This window comes from Lissotriton vulgaris, unplaced genomic scaffold (genome assembly GCF_964263255.1).
Source record: "Lissotriton vulgaris unplaced genomic scaffold, aLisVul1.2 SCAFFOLD_595, whole genome shotgun sequence".
NCBI classification, from domain to species: domain Eukaryota; kingdom Metazoa; phylum Chordata; class Amphibia; order Caudata; family Salamandridae; genus Lissotriton; species Lissotriton vulgaris.
This window is the reverse complement of record NW_028241900.1, coordinates 388,470-416,459: the sequence shown is the minus strand read 5'-3', so window position 1 is coordinate 416,459 and position 27,990 is coordinate 388,470. Positions and strand designations below refer to the sequence as shown.

At 39.6% G+C, this 27,990-nt stretch overlaps 19 non-coding genes across 19 annotated transcripts; all 19 read right to left on the bottom strand.

Annotated features, from left to right (window-relative positions):
- Window positions 1-1,174: 1,174 nt before the first annotated feature.
- On the bottom strand, window positions 1,175-1,247 carry TRNAV-CAC (transfer RNA valine (anticodon CAC)). The gene has a single exon. It is a non-coding gene; the product is annotated as a tRNA-Val (tRNA).
- Window positions 1,248-1,547: 300 nt separating this feature from the next.
- On the bottom strand, window positions 1,548-1,619 carry TRNAP-UGG (transfer RNA proline (anticodon UGG)). The gene has a single exon. It is a non-coding gene; the product is annotated as a tRNA-Pro (tRNA).
- A 2,143-nt stretch (window positions 1,620-3,762) lies between these two features.
- Window positions 3,763-3,835, bottom strand: TRNAV-CAC (transfer RNA valine (anticodon CAC)). Its single transcript has one exon. It is a non-coding gene; the product is annotated as a tRNA-Val (tRNA).
- A 2,504-nt stretch (window positions 3,836-6,339) lies between these two features.
- TRNAV-CAC (transfer RNA valine (anticodon CAC)) lies at window positions 6,340-6,412 on the bottom strand. The gene has a single exon. It is a non-coding gene; the product is annotated as a tRNA-Val (tRNA).
- A 300-nt stretch (window positions 6,413-6,712) lies between these two features.
- TRNAP-UGG (transfer RNA proline (anticodon UGG)) lies at window positions 6,713-6,784 on the bottom strand. Its single transcript has one exon. It is a non-coding gene; the product is annotated as a tRNA-Pro (tRNA).
- Window positions 6,785-8,987: 2,203 nt separating this feature from the next.
- Window positions 8,988-9,060, bottom strand: TRNAV-CAC (transfer RNA valine (anticodon CAC)). Its single transcript has one exon. It is a non-coding gene; the product is annotated as a tRNA-Val (tRNA).
- Window positions 9,061-11,583: 2,523 nt separating this feature from the next.
- On the bottom strand, window positions 11,584-11,656 carry TRNAV-CAC (transfer RNA valine (anticodon CAC)). Its single transcript has one exon. It is a non-coding gene; the product is annotated as a tRNA-Val (tRNA).
- A 300-nt stretch (window positions 11,657-11,956) lies between these two features.
- TRNAP-UGG (transfer RNA proline (anticodon UGG)) lies at window positions 11,957-12,028 on the bottom strand. The gene has a single exon. It is a non-coding gene; the product is annotated as a tRNA-Pro (tRNA).
- A 2,163-nt stretch (window positions 12,029-14,191) lies between these two features.
- Window positions 14,192-14,264, bottom strand: TRNAV-CAC (transfer RNA valine (anticodon CAC)). Its single transcript has one exon. It is a non-coding gene; the product is annotated as a tRNA-Val (tRNA).
- Window positions 14,265-14,564: 300 nt separating this feature from the next.
- Window positions 14,565-14,636, bottom strand: TRNAP-UGG (transfer RNA proline (anticodon UGG)). Its single transcript has one exon. It is a non-coding gene; the product is annotated as a tRNA-Pro (tRNA).
- Window positions 14,637-16,771: 2,135 nt separating this feature from the next.
- Window positions 16,772-16,844, bottom strand: TRNAV-CAC (transfer RNA valine (anticodon CAC)). The gene has a single exon. It is a non-coding gene; the product is annotated as a tRNA-Val (tRNA).
- A 300-nt stretch (window positions 16,845-17,144) lies between these two features.
- On the bottom strand, window positions 17,145-17,216 carry TRNAP-UGG (transfer RNA proline (anticodon UGG)). The gene has a single exon. It is a non-coding gene; the product is annotated as a tRNA-Pro (tRNA).
- A 2,139-nt stretch (window positions 17,217-19,355) lies between these two features.
- On the bottom strand, window positions 19,356-19,428 carry TRNAV-CAC (transfer RNA valine (anticodon CAC)). The gene has a single exon. It is a non-coding gene; the product is annotated as a tRNA-Val (tRNA).
- A 300-nt stretch (window positions 19,429-19,728) lies between these two features.
- On the bottom strand, window positions 19,729-19,800 carry TRNAP-UGG (transfer RNA proline (anticodon UGG)). The gene has a single exon. It is a non-coding gene; the product is annotated as a tRNA-Pro (tRNA).
- A 2,179-nt stretch (window positions 19,801-21,979) lies between these two features.
- TRNAV-CAC (transfer RNA valine (anticodon CAC)) lies at window positions 21,980-22,052 on the bottom strand. Its single transcript has one exon. It is a non-coding gene; the product is annotated as a tRNA-Val (tRNA).
- A 2,547-nt stretch (window positions 22,053-24,599) lies between these two features.
- On the bottom strand, window positions 24,600-24,672 carry TRNAV-CAC (transfer RNA valine (anticodon CAC)). The gene has a single exon. It is a non-coding gene; the product is annotated as a tRNA-Val (tRNA).
- Window positions 24,673-24,972: 300 nt separating this feature from the next.
- TRNAP-UGG (transfer RNA proline (anticodon UGG)) lies at window positions 24,973-25,044 on the bottom strand. The gene has a single exon. It is a non-coding gene; the product is annotated as a tRNA-Pro (tRNA).
- A 2,149-nt stretch (window positions 25,045-27,193) lies between these two features.
- On the bottom strand, window positions 27,194-27,266 carry TRNAV-CAC (transfer RNA valine (anticodon CAC)). The gene has a single exon. It is a non-coding gene; the product is annotated as a tRNA-Val (tRNA).
- A 300-nt stretch (window positions 27,267-27,566) lies between these two features.
- Window positions 27,567-27,638, bottom strand: TRNAP-UGG (transfer RNA proline (anticodon UGG)). The gene has a single exon. It is a non-coding gene; the product is annotated as a tRNA-Pro (tRNA).
- Between the last annotated feature and the right edge of the window lie 352 nt (window positions 27,639-27,990).

Sequence of the window (27,990 nt, the reverse complement as noted above, 5' to 3'; positions counted from 1 at the left end):
TGTGATGCTTGCCAACCAAGCACTAGATTCTGGAGCGCTGATGATCAGAACATTCTGCTCCTGAAGGAAAGGAAAGACAGCTTGATGGAAAATAAAGTCTCAGTTTATAGTAACGCTCTCTCTCTCCCAATATCTATCTATCTATCTATCTATCTATCTATCTATCTATCTATCTATCTATCTATCTATCTATCTATCTATCTATCTATCTATCTATCTATCTATCTATCTATCTATCTATCTATCTATCTATCTATCTATCTATCTATCTATCTATCTATCTATCTATCTATCTATCTTTATATATGGATACCTGCGTACACATACATATAGATATGCCATGCATTCCTTTAGATTTGTTCCAACCTCTTACCATTTATTTGAGAATCCCTACTTTTCAAGTGACTGCAAATGAAGTCATTTCCGGCACTTTTTGGCCGGTGCAAGGTAAAAAAAACACATGACAACTTTTAATAAAAATCATTGGTCTCTTTGTTAACGCGCACTGTCAAACATGGGGCTTTCACACGTCAGGTAAACATGATAACCAATACACAACAGAAGCAGATGTAGATTGCTTATCAATGCCGGGATAGAACAGTTGTGAATTGAGTAGAAGAAGGGCCCCTGAATTGATACTTATTATATACAGCCTGTAAGATAATGAAAAATGCAGGCTAGGAAAGGAGATGCAAATATCAATGTATTAGAAAAATACATAAAGAGGAGTGATTTGCTTTTATTCATTCAAGGCTAGAAAAAATCAACATACTATTGCAAGCATTCATACACCACCTAATAGAAATAAACAATTCTGACATTAAACTTAAAGGTGACGATGCATTTGTATCATCACCTTGAGAAGGGTCACCGAGGAATTGAGCCCAGGGCTTCTGCACTTAAACACCAGAAACACTCCACTAAACTAAGATGCCTGTTGGTGCCAACAATTCCCAAAGTTAATGCGTGTTCTAGGTGAGCAATGAACAGAATGCAGGGCTCTTTTCAAAGCGAGGTCTGTGAATCAACAGATACATCCACATGCCAATTACTTTAGTGTTTTTAAGAGAATTCACTTTCTTGGAACGAGTCTGCATGAAACCATCTTCAGGGCCTGGACAATTTCATGGCAAAACGGCACCTCTCAACATTGCAGCCAAGACAATATAACAACTGTTTCTGCCCGGTTTCGAACCGGGGACCTTTCGCGTGTGAGGCGAACGTGATAACCACTACACTACAGAAACAGATGTCTACAGTTGATTCTTCTGTGATGAAACTTCTCAAAACAGGCTATTCCAAGGGCCTCTGGTTTTAGATTTCTTTCATGCAACCTTCCCAGACAGCCCTAGCCGAACGCTTGTATATGCCATGCAAGTTCAGCATTTTTGCAAAATGCTTAAAGAGAAATGTTTCCTATTTGCTCAGGCAGGGCAAGGTTAAAAGCATGAGACTCTAGCAAATATTCATCCACTACTGCAAAGAGAAAATTGATATTGGCTTTGAAATGCATACTGCAATACTACTTTAAAAAAGCACCAATGAAAGGGCTCGTCCGGGATTTGAACCCGGGACCTCTCGCACCCAAAGCGAGAATCATACCCCTAGACCAACGAGCCTTCGAAAGGCCCGCACCTCTGAAAAGCTAATACCAGCTCTAAGCACGCAATGAAGATCATGCTGGGGACTTTTTCATGCTTGGTCTGTGAATATACATGAAATTCAGTGTCAACTTACCCTTTCTCAAATGATATCACTATCATTTATAAGTGTCCCCTTTTATTTTGTCCCAGCATTGGACACGTCTTACAGAAAGTCAGCACTTATTTATCTATTTCTGCATTGGCTAGACCCTAAAGAGAAAGGATAAAAAGCTGTTCATAGCAACATAAGAAACACATGTTGCATTTTCTCTCAAATGCTTATTCCCTTTGTGCAAATCGGAATGCCAAGATGAATAACTGGGCCACAGATTCTGGCTAATTATCTTTCCCTTGAATGCAAGTAGCAATAAAAACGGCCTAATGCAGGACTAAAGCATTCCTTGCAAGCCTCTAACATCATAACATAACTGAGCTGCTGGTAGCAAGCTAAGCAATACCTTCCCAAAATGAGAAGTACATGTGCTAATCCGCTCAATCAGCGCTCGATCAGGCTCGATCAGGCGAGATATAGAAAAGGTGGAAAGGGTCCAAATGGCTGTCCCTTCCTTTTTAGTGTGGGTCCTTCTGACTATCATAGGATTGCTTGTAAGAGTGGCCAGGGTCAGAGAAAAAACTTTCAACCCTTCTTAGTGTTCTATCCAGAAGCAGGCATTTTCTGTGCCTTTAATTTCAGGCTTTTCCCAGCAGTCTCTGTTCTGCCTATGTAAATTAACAAAAGCAGTGCTTATTCATCACTTACTCTAATGTCCTTACTGTCCAGAAAGCTCTGCCTAAGTATGCTTTTTTTCTTTTTCAGTGAAATTCTAAATGTTTTTTCCGCCCAGTCTATGGCAGTAGAATGCTGCTTATGATGCCACATTTTGTTGAATCACCAAGGTACAACTACAGAGGAATATATGAGTCTGAACGACATGGAACTCTTAGCTAACACATCACAATGTGTGATGCTTGCCAACCAAGCACTAGATTCTGGAGCGCTGATGATCAGAACATTCTGCTCCTGAAGGAAAGGAAAGACAGCTTGATAGAAAATAAAGTCTCAGTTTATAGTAACGCTCTCTCTCTCCCAATATCTATCTATCTATCTATCTATCTATCTATCTATCTATCTATCTATCTATCTATCTATCTATCTATCTATCTATCTATCTATCTATCTATCTATCTATCTATCTATCTATCTATCTATCTATCTATCTATCTATCTATCTATCTATCTATCTTTATATATGGATACCTGCGTACACATACATATAGATATGCCATGCATTCCTTTAGATTTGTTCCAACCTCTTACCATTTATTTGAGAATCCCTACTTTTCAAGTGACTGCAAATGAAGTCATTTCCGGCACTTTTTGGCCGGTGCAAGGTAACAAAAACACATGACAACTTTTAATAAAAATCATTGGTCTCTTTGTTAACGCGCACTGTCAAACATGGGGCTTTCACACGTCAGGTAAACATGATAACCAATACACAACAGAAGCAGATGTAGATTGCTTATCAATGCCGGGATAGAACAGTTGTGAATTGAGTAGAAGAAGGGCCCCTGAATTGATACTTATTATATACAGCCTGTAAGATAATGAAAAATGCAGGCTAGGAAAGGAGATGCAAATATCAATGTATTAGAAAAATACATAAAGAGGAGTGATTTGCTTTTATTCATTCAAGGCTAGAAAAAATCAACATACTATTGCAAGCATTCATACACCACCAAATAGAAATAAACAATTCTGACATTAAACGTAAAGGTGACGATGCATTTGTATCATCACCTTGAGAAGGGTCACCGAGGAATTGAGCCCAGGGCTTCTGCACTTAAACACCAGAAACACTCCACTAAACTAAGATGCCTGTTGGTGCCAACAATTCCCAAAGTTAATGCGTGTTCTAGGTGAGCAATGAACAGAATGCAGGGCTCTTTTCAAAGCGAGGTCTGTGAATCAACAGATACATCCACATGCCAATTACTTTAGTGTTTTTAGGAGAATTCACTTTCTTGGAACGAGTCTGCATGAAACCATCTTCAGGGCCTGGACAATTTCATGGCAAAACGGCACCTCTCAACATTGCAGCCAAGACAATATAACAACTTTTTCTGCCCGGTTTCGAACCGGGGACCTTTCGCGTGTGAGGCGAACGTGATAACCACTACACTACAGAAACAGATGTCTACAGTTGATTCTTCTGTGATGAAATTTCTCAAAACAGGCTATTCCAAGGGCCTCTGGTTTTAGATTTCTTTCATGCAACCTTCCCAGACAGCCCTAGCTGAACGCTTGTATATGCCATGCAAGTTCAGCATTTTTGCAAAATGCTTAAAGAGAAATGTTTCCTAGTTGCTCAGGCAGGGCAAGGTTAAAAGCATGAGACTCTAGCAAATATTCATCCACTACTGCAAAGAGAAAATTGATATTGGCTTTGAAATGCATACTGCAATACTACTTTAAAAAAGCACCAATGAAAGGGCTCGTCCGGGATTTGAACCCGGGACCTCTCGCACCCAAAGCTAGAATCATACCCCTAGACCAACGAGCCTTCGAAAGGCCTGCACCTCTGAAAAGCTAATACCAGCTCTAAGCACGCAATGAAGATCATGCTGGGGACTTTTTCATGCTTGGTCTGTGAATATACATGAAATTCAGTGTCAACTTACCCTTTCTCAAATGATATCACTATCATTTATAAGTGTCCCCTTTTATTTTGTCCCAGCATTGGACACGTCTTACAGAAAGTCAGCACTTATTTATCTATTTCTGCATTGGCTAGACCCTAAAGAGAAAGAATAAAAAGCTGTTCATAGCAACATAAGAAACACATGTTGCATTTTCTCTCAAATGCTTATTCCCTTTGTGCAAATCGGAATGCCAAGGTGAATAACGGGGCCACAGATTCTGGCTAATTATCTTTCCCTTGAATGCAAGTAGCAATAAAAACGGCCTAATGCAGGACTAAAGCATTCCTTGCAAGCCTCTAACATCATAACATAACTGAGCTGCTGGTAGCAAGCTAAGCAATACCTTCCCAAAATGAGAAGTACATGTGCTAATCCGCTCAATCAGCGCTCGATCAGGTTGCGATCAGGCGAGATATAGAAAAGGTGGAAAGGGTCCAAATGGCTGTCCCTTCCTTTTCAGGGTGGGTCCTTCTGACTATCATAGGATTGTTTGTAAGAGTGGCCAGGGTCAGAGAAAAAACTTTCAACCCTTCTTAGTGTTCTATCCAGAAGCAGGCATTTTCTGTGCCTTTAATTTCAGGCTTTTCCCAGCAGTCTCTGTTCTGCCTATGTAAATTAACAAAAGCAGTGCTTATTCATCACTTACTCTAATGTCCTTACTGTCCAGAAAGCTCTGCCTAAGTATGCTTTTTTTCTTTTTCAGTGAAATTCTAAATGTTTTTACTGCCCAGTCTATGGCAGTAGAATGCTGCTTATGATGCCACATTTTGTTGAATCACCAAGGTACAACTACAGAGGAATATATGAGTCTGAACGACATGGAACTCTTAGCTAACACATCACAATGTGTGATGCTTGCCAACCAAGCACTAGATTCTGGAGCGCTGATGATCAGAACATTCTGCTCCTGAAGGAAAGGAAAGACAGCTTGATGGAAAATAAAGTCTCAGTTTATAGTAACGCTCTCTCTCTCCCAATATCTATCTATCTATCTATCTATCTATCTATCTATCTATCTATCTATCTATCTATCTATCTATCTATCTATCTATCTATCTATCTATCTATCTATCTATCTATCTATCTATCTATCTATCTATCTATCTATCTATCTATCTTTATATATGGATACCTGCGTACACATACATATAGATATGCCATGCATTCCTTTAGATTTGTTCCAACCTCTTACCATTTATTTGAGAATCCCTACTTTTCAAGTGACTGCAAATGAAGTCATTTCCGGCACTTTTTGGCCGGTGCAAGGTAACAAAAACACATGACAACTTTTAATAAAAATCATTGGTCTCTTTGTTAACGCGCACTGTCAAACATGGGGCTTTCACACGTCAGGTAAACATGATAACCAATACACAACAGAAGCAGATGTAGATTGCTTATCAATGCCGGGATAGAACAGTTGTGAATTGAGTAGAAGAAGGGCCCCTGAATTGATACTTATTATATACAGCCTGTAAGATAATGAAAAATGCAGGCTAGGAAAGGAGATGCAAATATCAATGTATTAGAAAAATACATAAAGAGGAGTGATTTGCTTTTATTCATTCAAGGCTAGAAAAAATCAACATACTATTGCAAGCATTCATACACCACCTAATAGAAATAAACAATTCTGACATTAAACTTAAAGGTGACGATGCATTTGTATCATCACCTTGAGAAGGGTCACCGAGGAATTGAGCCCAGGGCTTCTGCACTTAAACACCAGAAACACTCCACTAAACTAAGATGCCTGTTGGTGCCAACAATTCCCAAAGTTAATGCGTGTTCTAGGTGAGCAATGAACAGAATGCAGGGCTCTTTTCAAAGCGAGGTCTGTGAATCAACAGATACATCCACATGCCAATTACTTTAGTGTTTTTAAGAGAATTCACTTTCTTGGAACGAGTCTGCATGAAACCATCTTCAGGGCCTGGACAATTTCATGGCAAAACGGCACCTCTCAACATTGCAGCCAAGACAATATAACAACTGTTTCTGCCCGGTTTCGAACCGGGGACCTTTCGCGTGTGAGGTGAACGTGATAACCACTACACTACAGAAACAGATGTCTACAGTTGATTCTTCTGTGATGAAACTTCTCAAAACAGGCTATTCCAAGGGCCTCTGGTTTTAGATTTCTTTCATGCAACCTTCCCAGACAGCCCTAGCTGAACGCTTGTATATGCCATGCAAGTTCAGCATTTTTGCAAAATGCTTAAAGAGAAATGTTTCCTATTTGCTCAGGCAGGGCAAGGTTAAAAGCATGAGACTCTAGCAAATATTCATCCACTACTGCAAAGAGAAAATTGATATTGGCTTTGAAATGCATACTGCAATACTACTTTAAAAAAGCACCAATGAAAGGGCTCGTCCGGGATTTGAACCCGGGACCTCTCGCACCCAAAGCGAGAATCATACCCCTAGACCAACGAGCCTTCGAAAGGCCTGCACCTCTGAAAAGCTAATACCAGCTCTAAGCACGCAATGAAGATCATGCTGGGGACTTTTTCATGCTTGGTCTGTGAATATACATGAAATTCAGTGTCAACTTACCCTTTCTCAAATGATATCACTATCATTTATAAGTGTCCCCTTTTATTTTGTCCCAGCATTGGACACGTCTTACAGAAAGTCAGCACTTATTTATCTATTTCTGCATTGGCTAGACCCTAAAGAGAAAGAATAAAAAGCTGTTCATAGCAACATAAGAAACACATGTTGCATTTTCTCTCAAATGCTTATTCCCTTTATGCAAATCGGAATGCCAAGGTGAATAACTGGGCCACAGATTCTGGCTAATTATCTTTCCCTTGAATGCAAGTAGCAATAAAAACGGCCTAATGCAGGACTAAAGCATTCCATGCAAGCCTCTAACATCATAACATAACTGAGCTGCTGGTAGCAAGCTAAGCAATACCTTCCCAAAATGAGAAGTACATATGCTAATCCGCTCAATCAGCGCTCGATCAGGCTCGATCAGGCGAGATATAGAAAAGGTGGAAAGGGTCCAAATGGCTGTCCCTTCCTTTTTAGGGTGGGTCCTTCTGACTATCATAGGATTGCTTGTAAGAGTGGCCAGGGTCAGAGAAAAAACTTTCAACCCTTCTTAGTGTTCTATCCAGAAGCAGGCATGTTCTGTGCCTTTAATTTCAGGCTTTTCCCAGCAGTCTCTGTTCTGCCTATGTAAATTAACAAAAGCAGTGCTTATTCATCACTTACTCTAATGTCCTTACTGTCCAGAAAGCTCTGCCTAAGTATGCTTTTTTTCTTTTTCAGTGAAATTCTAAATGTTTTTTCAGCCCAGTCTATGGCAGTAGAATGCTGCTTATGATGCCACATTTTGTTGAATCACCAAGGTACAACTACAGAGGAATATATGAGTCTGAACGACATGGAACTCTTAGCTAACACATCACAATGTGTGATGCTTGCCAACCAAGCACTAGATTCTGGAGCGATGATGATCAGAACATTCTGCTCCTGAAGGAAAGGAAAGACAGCTTGATGGAAAATAAAGTCTCAGTTTATAGTAACGCTCTCTCTCTCCCTATATCTATCTATCTATCTATCTATCTATCTATCTATCTATCTATCTATCTATCTATCTATCTATCTATCTATCTATCTATCTATCTATCTATCTATCTATCTATCTATCTATCTATCTATCTATCTATCTATCTATCTATCTATCTATCTATCTATCTATCTATCTATCTATCTATCTATCTATCTATCTATCTATCTATCTATCTATCTATCTTTATATATGGATACCTGCGTACACATACATATAGATATGCCATGCATTCCTTTAGATTTGTTCCAACCTCTTACCATTTATTTGAGAATCCCTACTTTTCAAGTGACTGCAAATGAAGTCATTTCCGGCACTTTTTGGCCGGTGCAAGGTAACAAAAACACATGACAACTTTTAATAAAAATCATTGGTCTCTTTGTTAACGCGCACTGTCAAACATGGGGCTTTCACACGTCAGGTAAACATGATAACCAATACACAACAGAAGCAGATGTAGATTGCTTATCAATGCCGGGATAGAACAGTTGTGAATTGAGTAGAAGAAGGGCCCCTGAATTGATACTTATTATATACAGCCTGTAAGATAATGAAAAATGCAGGCTAGGAAAGGAGATGCAAATATCAATGTATTAGAAAAATACATAAAGAGGAGTGATTTGCTTTTATTCATTCAAGGCTAGAAAAAATCAACATACTATTGCAAGCATTCATACACCACCAAATAGAAATAAACAATTCTGACATTAAACGTAAAGGTGACGATGCATTTGTATCATCACCTTGAGAAGGGTCACCGAGGAATTGAGCCCAGGGCTTCTGCACTTAAACACCAGAAACACTCCACTAAACTAAGATGCCTGTTGGTGCCAACAATTCCCAAAGTTAATGCGTGTTCTAGGTGAGCAATGAACAGAATGCAGGGCTCTTTTCAAAGCGAGGTCTGTGAATCAACAGATACATCCACATGCCAATTACTTTAGTGTTTTTAGGAGAATTCACTTTCTTGGAACGAGTCTGCATGAAACCATCTTCAGGGCCTGGACAATTTCATGGCAAAACGGCACCTCTCAACATTGCAGCCAAGACAATATAACAACTTTTTCTGCCCGGTTTCGAACCGGGGACCTTTCGCGTGTGAGGCGAACGTGATAACCACTACACTACAGAAACAGATGTCTACAGTTGATTCTTCTGTGATGAAATTTCTCAAAACAGGCTATTCCAAGGGCCTCTGGTTTTAGATTTCTTTCATGCAACCTTCCCAGACAGCCCTAGCTGAACGCTTGTATATGCCATGCAAGTTCAGCATTTTTGCAAAATGCTTAAAGAGAAATGTTTCCTAGTTGCTCAGGCAGGGCAAGGTTAAAAGCATGAGACTCTAGCAAATATTCATCCACTACTGCAAAGAGAAAATTGATATTGGCTTTGAAATGCATACTGCAATACTACTTTAAAAAAGCACCAATGAAAGGGCTCGTCCGGGATTTGAACCCGGGACCTCTCGCACCCAAAGCTAGAATCATACCCCTAGACCAACGAGCCTTCGAAAGGCCCGCACCTCTGAAAAGCTAATACCAGCTCTAAGCACGCAATGAAGATCATGCTGGGGACTTTTTCATGCTTGGTCTGTGAATATACATGAAATTCAGTGTCAACTTACCCTTTCTCAAATGATATCACTATCATTTATAAGTGTCCCCTTTTATTTTGTCCCAGCATTGGACACGTCTTACAGAAAGTCAGCACTTATTTATCTATTTCTGCATTGGCTAGACCCTAAAGAGAAAGAATAAAAAGCTGTTCATAGCAACATAAGAAACACATGTTGCATTTTCTCTCAAATGCTTATTCCCTTTGTGCAAATCGGAATGCCAAGGTGAATAACGGGGCCACAGATTCTGGCTAATTATCTTTCCCTTGAATGCAAGTAGCAATAAAAACGGCCTAATGCAGGACTAAAGCATTCCTTGCAAGCCTCTAACATCATAACATAACTGAGCTGCTGGTAGCAAGCTAAGCAATACCTTCCCAAAATGAGAAGTACATGTGCTAATCCGCTCAATCAGCGCTCGATCAGGTTGCGATCAGGCGAGATATAGAAAAGGTGGAAAGGGTCCAAATGGCTGTCCCTTCCTTTTCAGGGTGGGTCCTTCTGACTATCATAGGATTGTTTGTAAGAGTGGCCAGGGTCAGAGAAAAAACTTTCAACCCTTCTTAGTGTTCTATCCAGAAGCAGGCATTTTCTGTGCCTTTAATTTCAGGCTTTTCCCAGCAGTCTCTGTTCTGCCTATGTAAATTAACAAAAGCAGTGCTTATTCATCACTTACTCTAATGTCCTTACTGTCCAGAAAGCTCTGCCTAAGTATGCTTTTTTTCTTTTTCAGTGAAATTCTAAATGTTTTTCTGTCCAGTCTATGGCAGTAGAATGCTGCTTATGATGCCACATTTTGTTGAATCACCAAGGTACAACTACAGAGGAATATATGAGTCTGAACGACATGGAACTCTTAGCTAACACATCACAATGTGTGATGCTTGCCAACCAAGCACTAGATTCTGGAGCGCTGATGATCAGAACATTCTGCTCCTGAAGGAAAGGAAAGACAGCTTGATGGAAAATAAAGTCTCAGTTTATAGTAACGCTCTCTCTCTCCCAATATCTATCTATCTATCTATCTATCTATCTATCTATCTATCTATCTATCTATCTATCTATCTATCTATCTATCTATCTATCTATCTATCTATCTATCTATCTATCTATCTATCTATCTATCTATCTATCTATCTATCTATCTATCTATCTATCTATCTATCTTTATATATGGATACCTGCGTACACATACATATAGATATGCCATGCATTCCTTTAGATTTGTTCCAACCTCTTACCATTTATTTGAGAATCCCTACTTTTCAAGTGACTGCAAATGAAGTCATTTCCGGCACTTTTTGGCCGGTGCAAGGTAACAAAAACACATGACAACTTTTAATAAAAATCATTGGTCTCTTTGTTAACGCGCACTGTCAAACATGGGGCTTTCACACGTCAGGTAAACATGATAACCAATACACAACAGAAGCAGATGTAGATTGCTTATCAATGCCGGTATAGAACAGTTGTGAATTGAGTAGAAGAAGGGCCCCAGAATTGATACTTATTATATACAGCCTGTAAGATAATGAAAAATGCAGGCTAGGAAAGGAGATGCAAATATCAATGTATTAGAAAAATACATAAAGAGGAGTGATTTGCTTTTATTCATTCAAGGCTAGAAAAAATCAACATACTATTGCAAGCATTCATACACCACCTAATAGAAATAAACAATTCTGACATTAAACTTAAAGGTGACGATGCATTTGTATCATCACCTTGAGAAGGGTCACCGAGGAATTGAGCCCAGGGCTTCTGCACTTAAACACCAGAAACACTCCACTAAACTAAGATGCCTGTTGGTGCCAACAATTCCCAAAGTTAATGCGTGTTCTAGGTGAGCAATGAACAGAATGCAGGGCTCTTTTCAAAGCGAGGTCTGTGAATCAACAGATACATCCACATGCCAATTACTTTAGTGTTTTTAAGAGAATTCACTTTCTTGGAACGAGTCTGCATGAAACCATCTTCAGGGCCTGGACAATTTCATGGCAAAACGGCACCTCTCAACATTGCAGCCAAGACAATATAACAACTGTTTCTGCCCGGTTTCGAACCGGGGACCTTTCGCGTGTGAGGTGAACGTGATAACCACTACACTACAGAAACAGATGTCTACAGTTGATTCTTCTGTGATGAAACTTCTCAAAACAGGCTATTCCAAGGGCCTCTGGTTTTAGATTTCTTTCATGCAACCTTCCCAGACAGCCCTAGCCGAACGCTTGTATATGCCATGCAAGTTCAGCATTTTTGCAAAAAGCTTAAAGAGAAATGTTTCCTATTTGCTCAGGCAGGGCAAGGTTAAAAGCATGAGACTCTAGCAAATATTCATCCACTACTGCAAAGAGAAAATTGATATTGGCTTTGAAATGCATACTGCAATACTACTTTAAAAAAGCACCAATGAAAGGGCTCGTCCGGGATTTGAACCCGGGACCTCTCGCACCCAAAGCGAGAATCATACCCCTAGACCAACGAGCCTTCGAAAGGCCTGCACCTCTGAAAAGCTAATACCAGCTCTAAGCACGCAATGAAGATCATGCTGGGGACTTTTTCATGCTTGGTCTGTGAATATACATGAAATTCAGTGTCAACTTACCCTTTCTCAAATGATATCACTATCATTTATAAGTGTCCCCTTTTATTTTGTCCCAGCATTGGACACGTCTTACAGAAAGTCAGCACTTATTTATCTATTTCTGCATTGGCTAGACCCTAAAGAGAAAGAATAAAAAGCTGTTCATAGCAACATAAGAAACACATGTTGCATTTTCTCTCAAATGCTTATTCCCTTTATGCAAATCGGAATGCCAAGGTGAATAACTGGGCCACAGATTCTGGCTAATTATCTTTCCCTTGAATGCAAGTAGCAATAAAAACGGCCTAATGCAGGACTAAAGCATTCCATGCAAGCCTCTAACATCATAACATAACTGAGCTGCTGGTAGCAAGCTAAGCAATACCTTCCCAAAATGAGAAGTACATATGCTAATCCGCTCAATCAGCGCTCGATCAGGCTCGATCAGGCGAGATATAGAAAAGGTGGAAAGGGTCCAAATGGCTGTCCCTTCCTTTTTAGGGTGGGTCCTTCTGACTATCATAGGATTGCTTGTAAGAGTGGCCAGGGTCAGAGAAAAAACTTTCAACCCTTCTTAGTGTTCTATCCAGAAGCAGGCATTTTCTGTGCCTTTAATTTCAGGCTTTTCCCAGCAGTCTCTGTTCTGCCTATGTAAATTAACAAAAGCAGTGCTTATTCATCACTTACTCTAATGTCCTTACTGTCCAGAAAGCTCTGCCTAAGTATGCTTTTTTTCTTTTTCAGTGAAATTCTAAATGTTTTTTCTGCCCAGTCTATGGCAGTAGAATGCTGCTTATGATGCCACATTTTGTTGAATCACCAAGGTACAACTACAGAGGAATATATGAGTCTGAACGACATGGAACTCTTAGCTAACACATCACAATGTGTGATGCTTGCCAACCAAGCACTAGATTCTGGAGCGCTGATGATCAGAACATTCTGCTCCTGAAGGAAAGGAAAGACAGCTTGATGGAAAATAAAGTCTCAGTTTATAGTAACGCTCTCTCTCTCCCTATATCTATCTATCTATCTATCTATCTATCTATCTATCTATCTATCTATCTATCTATCTATCTATCTATCTATCTATCTATCTATCTATCTATCTATCTATCTATCTATCTATCTATCTATCTATCTATCTATCTATCTATCTATCTATCTATCTATCTATCTATCTATCTATCTTTATATATGGATACCTGCGTACACATACATATAGATATGCCATGCATTCCTTTAGATTTGTTCCAACCTCTTACCATTTATTTGAGAATCCCTACTTTTCAAGTGACTGCAAATGAAGTCATTTCCAGCACTTTTTGGCCGGTGCAAGGTAACAAAAACACATGACAACTTTTAATAAAAATCATTGGTCTCTTTGTTAACGCGCACTGTCAAACATGGGGCTTTCAGACGTCAGGTAAACATGATAACCAATACACAACAGAAGCAGATGTAGATTGCTTATCAATGCCGGGATAGAACAGTTGTGAATTGAGTAGAAGAAGGGCCCCTGAATTGATACTTATTATATACAGCCTGTAAGATAATGAAAAATGCAGGCTAGGAAAGGAGATGCAAATATCAATGTATTAGAAAAATACATAAAGAGGAGTGATTTGCTTTTATTCATTCAAGGCTAGAAAAAATCAACATACTATTGCAAGCATTCATACACCACCAAATAGAAATAAACAATTCTGACATTAAACGTAAAGGTGACGATGCATTTGTATCATCACCTTGAGAAGGGTCACCGAGGAATTGAGCCCAGGGCTTCTGCACTTAAACACCAGAAACACTCCACTAAACTAAGATGCCTGTTGGTGCCAACAATTCCCAAAGTTAATGCGTGTTCTAGGTGAGCAATGAACAGAATGCAGGGCTCTTTTCAAAGCGAGGTCTGTGAATCAACAGATACATCCACATGCCAATTACTTTAGTGTTTTTAAGAGAATTCACTTTCTTGGAACGAGTCTGCATGAAACCATCTTGAGGGCCTGGACAATTTCATGGCAAAACGGCACCTCTCAACATTGCAGCCAAGACAATATAACAACTGTTTCTGCCCGGTTTCGAACCGGGGACCTTTCGCGTGTGAGGCGAACGTGATAACCACTACACTACAGAAACAGATGTCTACAGTTGATTCTTCTGTTATGAAACTTCTCAAAACAGGCTATTCCAAGGGCCTCTGGTTTTAGATTTCTTTCATGCAACCTTCCCAGACAGCCCTAGCTGAACACTTGTATATGCCATGCAAGTTCAGCATTTTTGCAAAATGCTTAAAGAGAAATGTTTCCTATTTGCTCAGGCAGGGCAAGGTTAAAAGCATGAGACTCTAGCAAATATTCATCCACTACTGCAAAGAGAAAATTGATATTGGCTTTGAAATGCATACTGCAATACTACTTTAAAAAAGCACCAATGAAAGGGCTCGTCCGGGATTTGAACCCGGGACCTCTCGCACCCAAAGCGAGAATCATACCCCTAGACCAACGAGCCTTCGAAAGGCCCGCACCTCTGAAAAGCTAATACCAGCTCTAAGCACGCAATGAAGATCATGCTGGGGACTTTTTCATGCTTGGTCTGTGAATATACATGAAATTCAGTGTCAACTTACCCTTTCTCAAATGATATCACTATCATTTATAAGTGTCCCCTTTTATTTTGTCCCAGCATTGGACACGTCTTACAGAAAGTCAGCACTTATTTATCTATTTCTGCATTGGCTAGACCCTAAAGAGAAAGGATAAAAAGCTGTTCATAGCAACATAAGAAACACATGTTGCATTTTCTCTCAAATGCTTATTCCCTTTGTGCAAATCGGAATGCCAAGATGAATAACTGGGCCACAGATTCTGGCTAATTATCTTTCCCTTGAATGCAAGTAGCAATAAAAACGGCCTAATGCAGGACTAAAGCATTCCTTGCAAGCCTCTAACATCATAACATAACTGAGCTGCTGGTAGCAAGCTAAGCAATACCTTCCCAAAATGAGAAGTACATGTGCTAATCCGCTCAATCAGCGCTCGATCAGGCTCGATCAGGCGAGATATAGAAAAGGTGGAAAGGGTCCAAATGGCTGTCCCTTCCTTTTTAGTGTGGGTCCTTCTGACTATCATAGGATTGCTTGTAAGAGTGGCCAGGGTCAGAGAAAAAACTTTCAACCCTTCTTAGTGTTCTATCCAGAAGCAGGCATTTTCTGTGCCTTTAATTTCAGGCTTTTCCCAGCAGTCTCTGTTCTGCCTATGTAAATTAACAAAAGCAGTGCTTATTCATCACTTACTCTAATGTCCTTACTGTCCAGAAAGCTCTGCCTAAGTATGCTTTTTTTCTTTTTCAGTGAAATTCTAAATGTTTTTTCTGCCCAGTCTATGGCAGTAGAATGCTGCTTATGATGCCACATTTTGTTGAATCACCAAGGTACAACTACAGAGGAATATATGAGTCTGAACGACATGGAACTCTTAGCTAACACATCACAATGTGTGATGCTTGCCAACCAAGCACTAGATTCTGGAGCGCTGATGATCAGAACATTCTGCTCCTGAAGGAAAGGAAAGACAGCTTGATGGAAAATAAAGTCTCAGTTTATAGTAACGCTCTCTCTCTCCCAATATCTATCTATCTATCTATCTATCTATCTATCTATCTATCTATCTATCTATCTATCTATCTATCTATCTATCTATCTATCTATCTATCTATCTATCTATCTATCTATCTATCTATCTATCTATCTATCTATCTATCTATCTATCTTTATATATGGATACCTGCGTACACATACATATAGATATGCCATGCATTCCTTTAGATTTGTTCCAACCTCTTACCATTTATTTGAGAATCCCTACTTTTCAAGTGACTGCAAATGAAGTCATTTCCGGCACTTTTTGGCCGGTGCAAGGTAACAAAAACACATGACAACTTTTAATAAAAATCATTGGTCTCTTTGTTAACGCGCACTGTCAAACATGGGGCTTTCACACGTCAGGTAAACATGATAACCAATACACAACAGAAGCAGATGTAGATTGCTTATCAATGCCGGGATAGAACAGTTGTGAATTGAGTAGAAGAAGGGCCCCTGAATTGATACTTATTATATACAGCCTGTAAGATAATGAAAAATGCAGGCTAGGAAAGGAGATGCAAATATCAATGTATTAGAAAAATACATAAAGAGGAGTGATTTGCTTTTATTCATTCAAGGCTAGAAAAAATCAACATACTATTGCAAGCATTCATACACCACCTAATAGAAATAAACAATTCTGACATTAAACTTAAAGGTGACGATGCATTTGTATCATCACCTTGAGAAGGGTCACCGAGGAATTGAGCCCAGGGCTTCTGCACTTAAACACCAGAAACACTCCACTAAACTAAGATGCCTGTTGGTGCCAACAATTCCCAAAGTTAATGCGTGTTCTAGGTGAGCAATGAACAGAATGCAGGGCTCTTTTCAAAGCGAGGTCTGTGAATCAACAGATACATCCACATGCCAATTACTTTAGTGTTTTTAAGAGAATTCACTTTCTTGGAACGAGTCTGCATGAAACCATCTTCAGGGCCTGGACAATTTCATGGCAAAACGGCACCTCTCAACATTGCAGCCAAGACAATATAACAACTGTTTCTGCCCGGTTTCGAACCGGGGACCTTTCGCGTGTGAGGTGAACGTGATAACCACTACACTACAGAAACAGATGTCTACAGTTGATTCTTCTGTGATGAAACTTCTCAAAACAGGCTATTCCAAGGGCCTCTGGTTTTAGATTTCTTTCATGCAACCTTCCCAGACAGCCCTAGCTGAACGCTTGTATATGCCATGCAAGTTCAGCATTTTTGCAAAATGCTTAAAGAGAAATGTTTCCTATTTGCTCAGGCAGGGCAAGGTTAAAAGCATGAGACTCTAGCAAATATTCATCCACTACTGCAAAGAGAAAATTGATATTGGCTTTGAAATGCATACTGCAATACTACTTTAAAAAAGCACCAATGAAAGGGCTCGTCCGGGATTTGAACCCGGGACCTCTCGCACCCAAAGCGAGAATCATACCCCTAGACCAACGAGCCTTCGAAAGGCCTGCACCTCTGAAAAGCTAATACCAGCTCTAAGCACGCAATGAAGATCATGCTGGGGACTTTTTCATGCTTGGTCTGTGAATATACATGAAATTCAGTGTCAACTTACCCTTTCTCAAATGATATCACTATCATTTATAAGTGTCCCCTTTTATTTTGTCCCAGCATTGGACACGTCTTACAGAAAGTCAGCACTTATTTATCTATTTCTGCATTGGCTAGACCCTAAAGAGAAAGAATAAAAAGCTGTTCATAGCAACATAAGAAACACATGTTGCATTTTCTCTCAAATGCTTATTCCCTTTATGCAAATCGGAATGCCAAGGTGAATAACTGGGCCACAGATTCTGGCTAATTATCTTTCCCTTGAATGCAAGTAGCAATAAAAACGGCCTAATGCAGGACTAAAGCATTCCATGCAAGCCTCTAACATCATAACATAACTGAGCTGCTGGTAGCAAGCTAAGCAATACCTTCCCAAAATGAGAAGTACATATGCTAATCCGCTCAATCAGCGCTCGATCAGGCTCGATCAGGCGAGATATAGAAAAGGTGGAAAGGGTCCAAATGGCTGTCCCTTCCTTTTTAGGGTGGGTCCTTCTGACTATCATAGGATTGCTTGTAAGAGTGGCCAGGGTCAGAGAAAAAACTTTCAACCCTTCTTAGTGTTCTATCCAGAAGCAGGCATTTTCTGTGCCTTTAATTTCAGGCTTTTCCCAGCAGTCTCTGTTCTGCCTATGTAAATTAACAAAAGCAGTGCTTATTCATCACTTACTCTAATGTCCTTACTGTCCAGAAAGCTCTGCCTAAGTATGCTTTTTTTCTTTTTCAGTGAAATTCTAAATGTTTTTTCAGCCCAGTCTATGGCAGTAGAATGCTGCTTATGATGCCACATTTTGTTGAATCACCAAGGTACAACTACAGAGGAATATATGAGTCTGAACGACATGGAACTCTTAGCTAACACATCACAATGTGTGATGCTTGCCAACCAAGCACTAGATTCTGGAGCGATGATGATCAGAACATTCTGCTCCTGAAGGAAAGGAAAGACAGCTTGATGGAAAATAAAGTCTCAGTTTATAGTAACGCTCTCTCTCTCCCTATATCTATCTATCTATCTATCTATCTATCTATCTATCTATCTATCTATCTATCTATCTATCTATCTATCTATCTATCTATCTATCTATCTATCTATCTATCTATCTATCTATCTATCTATCTATCTATCTATCTATCTATCTATCTATCTTTATATATGGATACCTGCGTACACATACATATAGATATGCCATGCATTCCTTTAGATTTGTTCCAACCTCTTACCATTTATTTGAGAATCCCTACTTTTCAAGTGACTGCAAATGAAGTCATTTCCGGCACTTTTTGGCCGGTGCAAGGTAACAAAAACACATGACAACTTTTAATAAAAATCATTGGTCTCTTTGTTAACGCGCACTGTCAAACATGGGGCTTTCACACGTCAGGTAAACATGATAACCAATACACAACAGAAGCAGATGTAGATTGCTTATCAATGCCGGGATAGAACAGTTGTGAATTGAGTAGAAGAAGGGCCCCTGAATTGATACTTATTATATACAGCCTGTAAGATAATGAAAAATGCAGGCTAGGAAAGGAGATGCAAATATCAATGTATTAGAAAAATACATAAAGAGGAGTGATTTGCTTTTATTCATTCAAGGCTAGAAAAAATCAACATACTATTGCAAGCATTCATACACCACCTAATAGAAATAAACAATTCTGACATTAAACTTAAAGGTGACGATGCATTTGTATCATCACCTTGAGAAGGGTCACCGAGGAATTGAGCCCAGGGCTTCTGCACTTAAACACCAGAAACACTCCACTAAACTAAGATGCCTGTTGGTGCCAACAATTCCCAAAGTTAATGCGTGTTCTAGGTGAGCAATGAACAGAATGCAGGGCTCTTTTCAAAGCGAGGTCTGTGAATCAACAGATACATCCACATGCCAATTACTTTAGTGTTTTTAAGAGAATTCACTTTCTTGGAACGAGTCTGCATGAAACCATCTTCAGGGCCTGGACAATTTCATGGCAAAACGGCACCTCTCAACATTGCAGCCAAGACAATATAACAACTGTTTCTGCCCGGTTTCGAACCGGGGACCTTTCGCGTGTGAGGTGAACGTGATAACCACTACACTACAGAAACAGATGTCTACAGTTGATTCTTCTGTGATGAAACTTCTCAAAACAGGCTATTCCAAGGGCCTCTGGTTTTAGATTTCTTTCATGCAACCTTCCCAGACAGCCCTAGCTGAACGCTTGTATATGCCATGCAAGTTCAGCATTTTTGCAAAATGCTTAAAGAGAAATGTTTCCTATTTGCTCAGGCAGGGCAAGGTTAAAAGCATGAGACTCTAGCAAATATTCATCCACTACTGCAAAGAGAAAATTGATATTGGCTTTGAAATGCATACTGCAATACTACTTTAAAAAAGCACCAATGAAAGGGCTCGTCCGGGATTTGAACCCGGGACCTCTCGCACCCAAAGCGAGAATCATACCCCTAGACCAACGAGCCTTCGAAAGGCCTGCACCTCTGAAAAGCTAATACCAGCTCTAAGCACGCAATGAAGATCATGCTGGGGACTTTTTCATGCTTGGTCTGTGAATATACATGAAATTCAGTGTCAACTTACCCTTTCTCAAATGATATCACTATCATTTATAAGTGTCCCCTTTTATTTTGTCCCAGCATTGGACACGTCTTACAGAAAGTCAGCACTTATTTATCTATTTCTGCATTGGCTAGACCCTAAAGAGAAAGAATAAAAAGCTGTTCATAGCAACATAAGAAACACATGTTGCATTTTCTCTCAAATGCTTATTCCCTTTATGCAAATCGGAATGCCAAGGTGAATAACTGGGCCACAGATTCTGGCTAATTATCTTTCCCTTGAATGCAAGTAGCAATAAAAACGGCCTAATGCAGGACTAAAGCATTCCATGCAAGCCTCTAACATCATAACATAACTGAGCTGCTGGTAGCAAGCTAAGCAATACCTTCCCAAAATGAGAAGTACATATGCTAATCCGCTCAATCAGCGCTCGATCAGGCTCGATCAGGCGAGATATAGAAAAGGTGGAAAGGGTCCAAATGGCTGTCCCTTCCTTTTTAGGGTGGGTCCTTCTGACTATCATAGGATTGCTTGTAAGAGTGGCCAGGGTCAGAGAAAAAACTTTCAACCCTTCTTAGTGTTCTATCCAGAAGCAGGCATTTTCTGTGCCTTTAATTTCAGGCTTTTCCCAGCAGTCTCTGTTCTGCCTATGTAAATTAACAAAAGCAGTGCTTATTCATCACTTACTCTAATGTCCTTACTGTCCAGAAAGCTCTGCCTAAGTATGCTTTTTTTCTTTTTCAGTGAAATTCTAAATGTTTTTTCAGCCCAGTCTATGGCAGTAGAATGCTGCTTATGATGCCACATTTTGTTGAATCACCAAGGTACAACTACAGAGGAATATATGAGTCTGAACGACATGGAACTCTTAGCTAACACATCACAATGTGTGATGCTTGCCAACCAAGCACTAGATTCTGGAGCGATGATGATCAGAACATTCTGCTCCTGAAGGAAAGGAAAGACAGCTTGATGGAAAATAAAGTCTCAGTTTATAGTAACGCTCTCTCTCTCCCTATATCTATCTATCTATCTATCTATCTATCTATCTATCTATCTATCTATCTATCTATCTATCTATCTATCTATCTATCTATCTATCTATCTATCTATCTATCTATCTATCTATCTATCTATCTATCTATCTATCTATCTATCTATCTATCTATCTATCTATCTATCTATCTATCTATCTATCTATCTATCTTTATATATGGATACCTGCGTACACATACATATAGATATGCCATGCATTCCTTTAGATTTGTTCCAACCTCTTACCATTTATTTGAGAATCCCTACTTTTCAAGTGACTGCAAATGAAGTCATTTCCGGCACTTTTTGGCCGGTGCAAGGTAACAAAAACACATGACAACTTTTAATAAAAATCATTGGTCTCTTTGTTAACGCGCACTGTCAAACATGGGGCTTTCACACGTCAGGTAAACATGATAACCAATACACAACAGAAGCAGATGTAGATTGCTTATCAATGCCGGGATAGAACAGTTGTGAATTGAGTAGAAGAAGGGCCCCTGAATTGATACTTATTATATACAGCCTGTAAGATAATGAAAAATGCAGGCTAGGAAAGGAGATGCAAATATCAATGTATTAGAAAAATACATAAAGAGGAGTGATTTGCTTTTATTCATTCAAGGCTAGAAAAAATCAACATACTATTGCAAGCATTCATACACCACCAAATAGAAATAAACAATTCTGACATTAAACGTAAAGGTGACGATGCATTTGTATCATCACCTTGAGAAGGGTCACCGAGGAATTGAGCCCAGGGCTTCTGCACTTAAACACCAGAAACACTCCACTAAACTAAGATGCCTGTTGGTGCCAACAATTCCCAAAGTTAATGCGTGTTCTAGGTGAGCAATGAACAGAATGCAGGGCTCTTTTCAAAGCGAGGTCTGTGAATCAACAGATACATCCACATGCCAATTACTTTAGTGTTTTTAGGAGAATTCACTTTCTTGGAACGAGTCTGCATGAAACCATCTTCAGGGCCTGGACAATTTCATGGCAAAACGGCACCTCTCAACATTGCAGCCAAGACAATATAACAACTTTTTCTGCCCGGTTTCGAACCGGGGACCTTTCGCGTGTGAGGCGAACGTGATAACCACTACACTACAGAAACAGATGTCTACAGTTGATTCTTCTGTGATGAAATTTCTCAAAACAGGCTATTCCAAGGGCCTCTGGTTTTAGATTTCTTTCATGCAACCTTCCCAGACAGCCCTAGCTGAACGCTTGTATATGCCATGCAAGTTCAGCATTTTTGCAAAATGCTTAAAGAGAAATGTTTCCTAGTTGCTCAGGCAGGGCAAGGTTAAAAGCATGAGACTCTAGCAAATATTCATCCACTACTGCAAAGAGAAAATTGATATTGGCTTTGAAATGCATACTGCAATACTACTTTAAAAAAGCACCAATGAAAGGGCTCGTCCGGGATTTGAACCCGGGACCTCTCGCACCCAAAGCTAGAATCATACCCCTAGACCAACGAGCCTTCGAAAGGCCCGCACCTCTGAAAAGCTAATACCAGCTCTAAGCACGCAATGAAGATCATGCTGGGGACTTTTTCATGCTTGGTCTGTGAATATACATGAAATTCAGTGTCAACTTACCCTTTCTCAAATGATATCACTATCATTTATAAGTGTCCCCTTTTATTTTGTCCCAGCATTGGACACGTCTTACAGAAAGTCAGCACTTATTTATCTATTTCTGCATTGGCTAGACCCTAAAGAGAAAGAATAAAAAGCTGTTCATAGCAACATAAGAAACACATGTTGCATTTTCTCTCAAATGCTTATTCCCTTTGTGCAAATCGGAATGCCAAGGTGAATAACGGGGCCACAGATTCTGGCTAATTATCTTTCCCTTGAATGCAAGTAGCAATAAAAACGGCCTAATGCAGGACTAAAGCATTCCTTGCAAGCCTCTAACATCATAACATAACTGAGCTGCTGGTAGCAAGCTAAGCAATACCTTCCCAAAATGAGAAGTACATGTGCTAATCCGCTCAATCAGCGCTCGATCAGGTTGCGATCAGGCGAGATATAGAAAAGGTGGAAAGGGTCCAAATGGCTGTCCCTTCCTTTTCAGGGTGGGTCCTTCTGACTATCATAGGATTGTTTGTAAGAGTGGCCAGGGTCAGAGAAAAAACTTTCAACCCTTCTTAGTGTTCTATCCAGAAGCAGGCATTTTCTGTGCCTTTAATTTCAGGCTTTTCCCAGCAGTCTCTGTTCTGCCTATGTAAATTAACAAAAGCAGTGCTTATTCATCACTTACTCTAATGTCCTTACTGTCCAGAAAGCTCTGCCTAAGTATGCTTTTTTTCTTTTTCAGTGAAATTCTAAATGTTTTTCTGTCCAGTCTATGGCAGTAGAATGCTGCTTATGATGCCACATTTTGTTGAATCACCAAGGTACAACTACAGAGGAATATATGAGTCTGAACGACATGGAACTCTTAGCTAACACATCACAATGTGTGATGCTTGCCAACCAAGCACTAGATTCTGGAGCGCTGATGATCAGAACATTCTGCTCCTGAAGGAAAGGAAAGACAGCTTGATGGAAAATAAAGTCTCAGTTTATAGTAACGCTCTCTCTCTCCCAATATCTATCTATCTATCTATCTATCTATCTATCTATCTATCTATCTATCTATCTATCTATCTATCTATCTATCTATCTATCTATCTATCTATCTATCTATCTATCTATCTATCTATCTATCTATCTATCTATCTATCTATCTATCTATCTATCTATCTATCTATCTATCTATCTATCTATCTATCTTTATATATGGATACCTGCGTACACATACATATAGATATGCCATGCATTCCTTTAGATTTGTTCCAACCTCTTACCATTTATTTGAGAATCCCTACTTTTCAAGTGACTGCAAATGAAGTCATTTCCGGCACTTTTTGGCCGGTGCAAGGTAACAAAAACACATGACAACTTTTAATAAAAATCATTGGTCTCTTTGTTAACGCGCACTGTCAAACATGGGGCTTTCACACGTCAGGTAAACATGATAACCAATACACAACAGAAGCAGATGTAGATTGCTTATCAATGCCGGTATAGAACAGTTGTGAATTGAGTAGAAGAAGGGCCCCTGAATTGATACTTATTATATACAGCCTGTAAGATAATGAAAAATGCAGGCTAGGAAAGGAGATGCAAATATCAATGTATTAGAAAAATACATAAAGAGGAGTGATTTGCTTTTATTCATTCAAGGCTAGAAAAAATCAACATACTATTGCAAGCATTCATACACCACCTAATAGAAATAAACAATTCTGACATTAAACTTAAAGGTGACGATGCATTTGTATCATCACCTTGAGAAGGGTCACCGAGGAATTGAGCCCAGGGCTTCTGCACTTAAACACCAGAAACACTCCACTAAACTAAGATGCCTGTTGGTGCCAACAATTCCCAAAGTTAATGCGTGTTCTAGGTGAGCAATGAACAGAATGCAGGGCTCTTTTCAAAGCGAGGTCTGTGAATCAACAGATACATCCACATGCCAATTACTTTAGTGTTTTTAAGAGAATTCACTTTCTTGGAACGAGTCTGCATGAAACCATCTTCAGGGCCTGGACAATTTCATGGCAAAACGGCACCTCTCAACATTGCAGCCAAGACAATATAACAACTGTTTCTGCCCGGTTTCGAACCGGGGACCTTTCGCGTGTGAGGTGAACGTGATAACCACTACACTACAGAAACAGATGTCTACAGTTGATTCTTCTGTGATGAAACTTCTCAAAACAGGCTATTCCAAGGGCCTCTGGTTTTAGATTTCTTTCATGCAACCTTCCCAGACAGCCCTAGCCGAACGCTTGTATATGCCATGCAAGTTCAGCATTTTTGCAAAAAGCTTAAAGAGAAATGTTTCCTATTTGCTCAGGCAGGGCAAGGTTAAAAGCATGAGACTCTAGCAAATATTCATCCACTACTGCAAAGAGAAAATTGATATTGGCTTTGAAATGCATACTGCAATACTACTTTAAAAAAGCACCAATGAAAGGGCTCGTCCGGGATTTGAACCCGGGACCTCTCGCACCCAAAGCGAGAATCATACCCCTAGACCAACGAGCCTTCGAAAGGCCTGCACCTCTGAAAAGCTAATACCAGCTCTAAGCACGCAATGAAGATCATGCTGGGGACTTTTTCATGCTTGGTCTGTGAATATACATGAAATTCAGTGTCAACTTACCCTTTCTCAAATGATATCACTATCATTTATAAGTGTCCCCTTTTATTTTGTCCCAGCATTGGACACGTCTTACAGAAAGTCAGCACTTATTTATCTATTTCTGCATTGGCTAGACCCTAAAGAGAAAGAATAAAAAGCTGTTCATAGCAACATAAGAAACACATGTTGCATTTTCTCTCAAATGCTTATTCCCTTTATGCAAATCGGAATGCCAAGGTGAATAACTGGGCCACAGATTCTGGCTAATTATCTTTCCCTTGAATGCAAGTAGCAATAAAAACGGCCTAATGCAGGACTAAAGCATTCCATGCAAGCCTCTAACATCATAACATAACTGAGCTGCTGGTAGCAAGCTAAGCAATACCTTCCCAAAATGAGAAGTACATATGCTAATCCGCTCAATCAGCGCTCGATCAGGCTCGATCAGGCGAGATATAGAAAAGGTGGAAAGGGTCCAAATGGCTGTCCCTTCCTTTTTAGGGTGGGTCCTTCTGACTATCATAGGATTGCTTGTAAGAGTGGCCAGGGTCAGAGAAAAAACTTTCAACCCTTCTTAGTGTTCTATCCAGAAGCAGGCATTTTCTGTGCCTTTAATTTCAGGCTTTTCCCAGCAGTCTCTGTTCTGCCTATGTAAATTAACAAAAGCAGTGCTTATTCATCACTTACTCTAATGTCCTTACTGTCCAGAAAGCTCTGCCTAAGTATGCTTTTTTTCTTTTTCAGTGAAATTCTAAATGTTTTTTCTGCCCAGTCTATGGCAGTAGAATGCTGCTTATGATGCCACATTTTGTTGAATCACCAAGGTACAACTACAGAGGAATATATGAGTCTGAACGACATGGAACTCTTAGCTAACACATCACAATGTGTGATGCTTGCCAACCAAGCACTAGATTCTGGAGCGCTGATGATCAGAACATTCTGCTCCTGAAGGAAAGGAAAGACAGCTTGATGGAAAATAAAGTCTCAGTTTATAGTAACGCTCTCTCTCTCCCTATATCTATCTATCTATCTATCTATCTATCTATCTATCTATCTATCTATCTATCTATCTATCTATCTATCTATCTATCTATCTATCTATCTATCTATCTATCTATCTATCTATCTATCTATCTATCTATCTATCTATCTATCTATCTATCTATCTATCTATCTATATATGGATACCTGCGTACACATACATATAGATATGCCATGCATTCCTTTAGATTTGTTCCAACCTCTTACCATTTATTTGAGAATCCCTACTTTTCAAGTGACTGCAAATGAAGTCATTTCCAGCACTTTTTGGCCGGTGCAAGGTAACAAAAACACATGACAACTTTTAATAAAAATCATTGGTCTCTTTGTTAACGCGCACTGTCAAACATGGGGCTTTCAGACGTCAGGTAAACATGATAACCAATACACAACAGAAGCAGATGTAGATTGCTTATCAATGCCGGGATAGAACAGTTGTGAATTGAGTAGAAGAAGGGCCCCTGAATTGATACTTATTATATACAGCCTGTAAGATAATGAAAAATGCAGGCTAGGAAAGGAGATGCAAATATCAATGTATTAGAAAAATACATAAAGAGGAGTGATTTGCTTTTATTCATTCAAGGCTAGAAAAAATCAACATACTATTGCAAGCATTCATACACCACCAAATAGAAATAAACAATTCTGACATTAAACGTAAAGGTGACGATGCATTTGTATCATCACCTTGAGAAGGGTCACCGAGGAATTGAGCCCAGGGCTTCTGCACTTAAACACCAGAAACACTCCACTAAACTAAGATGCCTGTTGGTGCCAACAATTCCCAAAGTTAATGCGTGTTCTAGGTGAGCAATGAACAGAATGCAGGGCTCTTTTCAAAGCGAGGTCTGTGAATCAACAGATACATCCACATGCCAATTACTTTAGTGTTTTTAAGAGAATTCACTTTCTTGGAACGAGTCTGCATGAAACCATCTTGAGGGCCTGGACAATTTCATGGCAAAACGGCACCTCTCAACATTGCAGCCAAGACAATATAACAACTGTTTCTGCCCGGTTTCGAACCGGGGACCTTTCGCGTGTGAGGCGAACGTGATAACCACTACACTACAGAAACAGATGTCTACAGTTGATTCTTCTGTTATGAAACTTCTCAAAACAGGCTATTCCAAGGGCCTCTGGTTTTAGATTTCTTTCATGCAACCTTCCCAGACAGCCCTAGCTGAACACTTGTATATGCCATGCAAGTTCAGCATTTTTGCAAAATGCTTAAAGAGAAATGTTTCCTATTTGCTCAGGCAGGGCAAGGTTAAAAGCATGAGACTCTAGCAAATATTCATCCACTACTGCAAAGAGAAAATTGATATTGGCTTTGAAATGCATACTGCAATACTACTTTAAAAAAGCACCAATGAAAGGGCTCGTCCGGGATTTGAACCCGGGACCTCTCGCACCCAAAGCGAGAATCATACCCCTAGACCAACGAGCCTTCGAAAGGCCCGCACCTCTGAAAAGCTAATACCAGCTCTAAGCACGCAATGAAGATCATGCTGGGGACTTTTTCATGCTTGGTCTGTGAATATACATGAAATTCAGTGTCAACTTACCCTTTCTCAAATGATATCACTATCATTTATAAGTGTCCCCTTTTATTTTGTCCCAGCATTGGACACGTCTTACAGAAAGTCAGCACTTATTTATCTATTTCTGCATTGGCTAGACCCTAAAGAGAAAGGATAAAAAGCTGTTCATAGCAACATAAGAAACACATGTTGCATTTTCTCTCAAATGCTTATTCCCTTTGTGCAAATCGGAATGCCAAGATGAATAACTGGGCCACA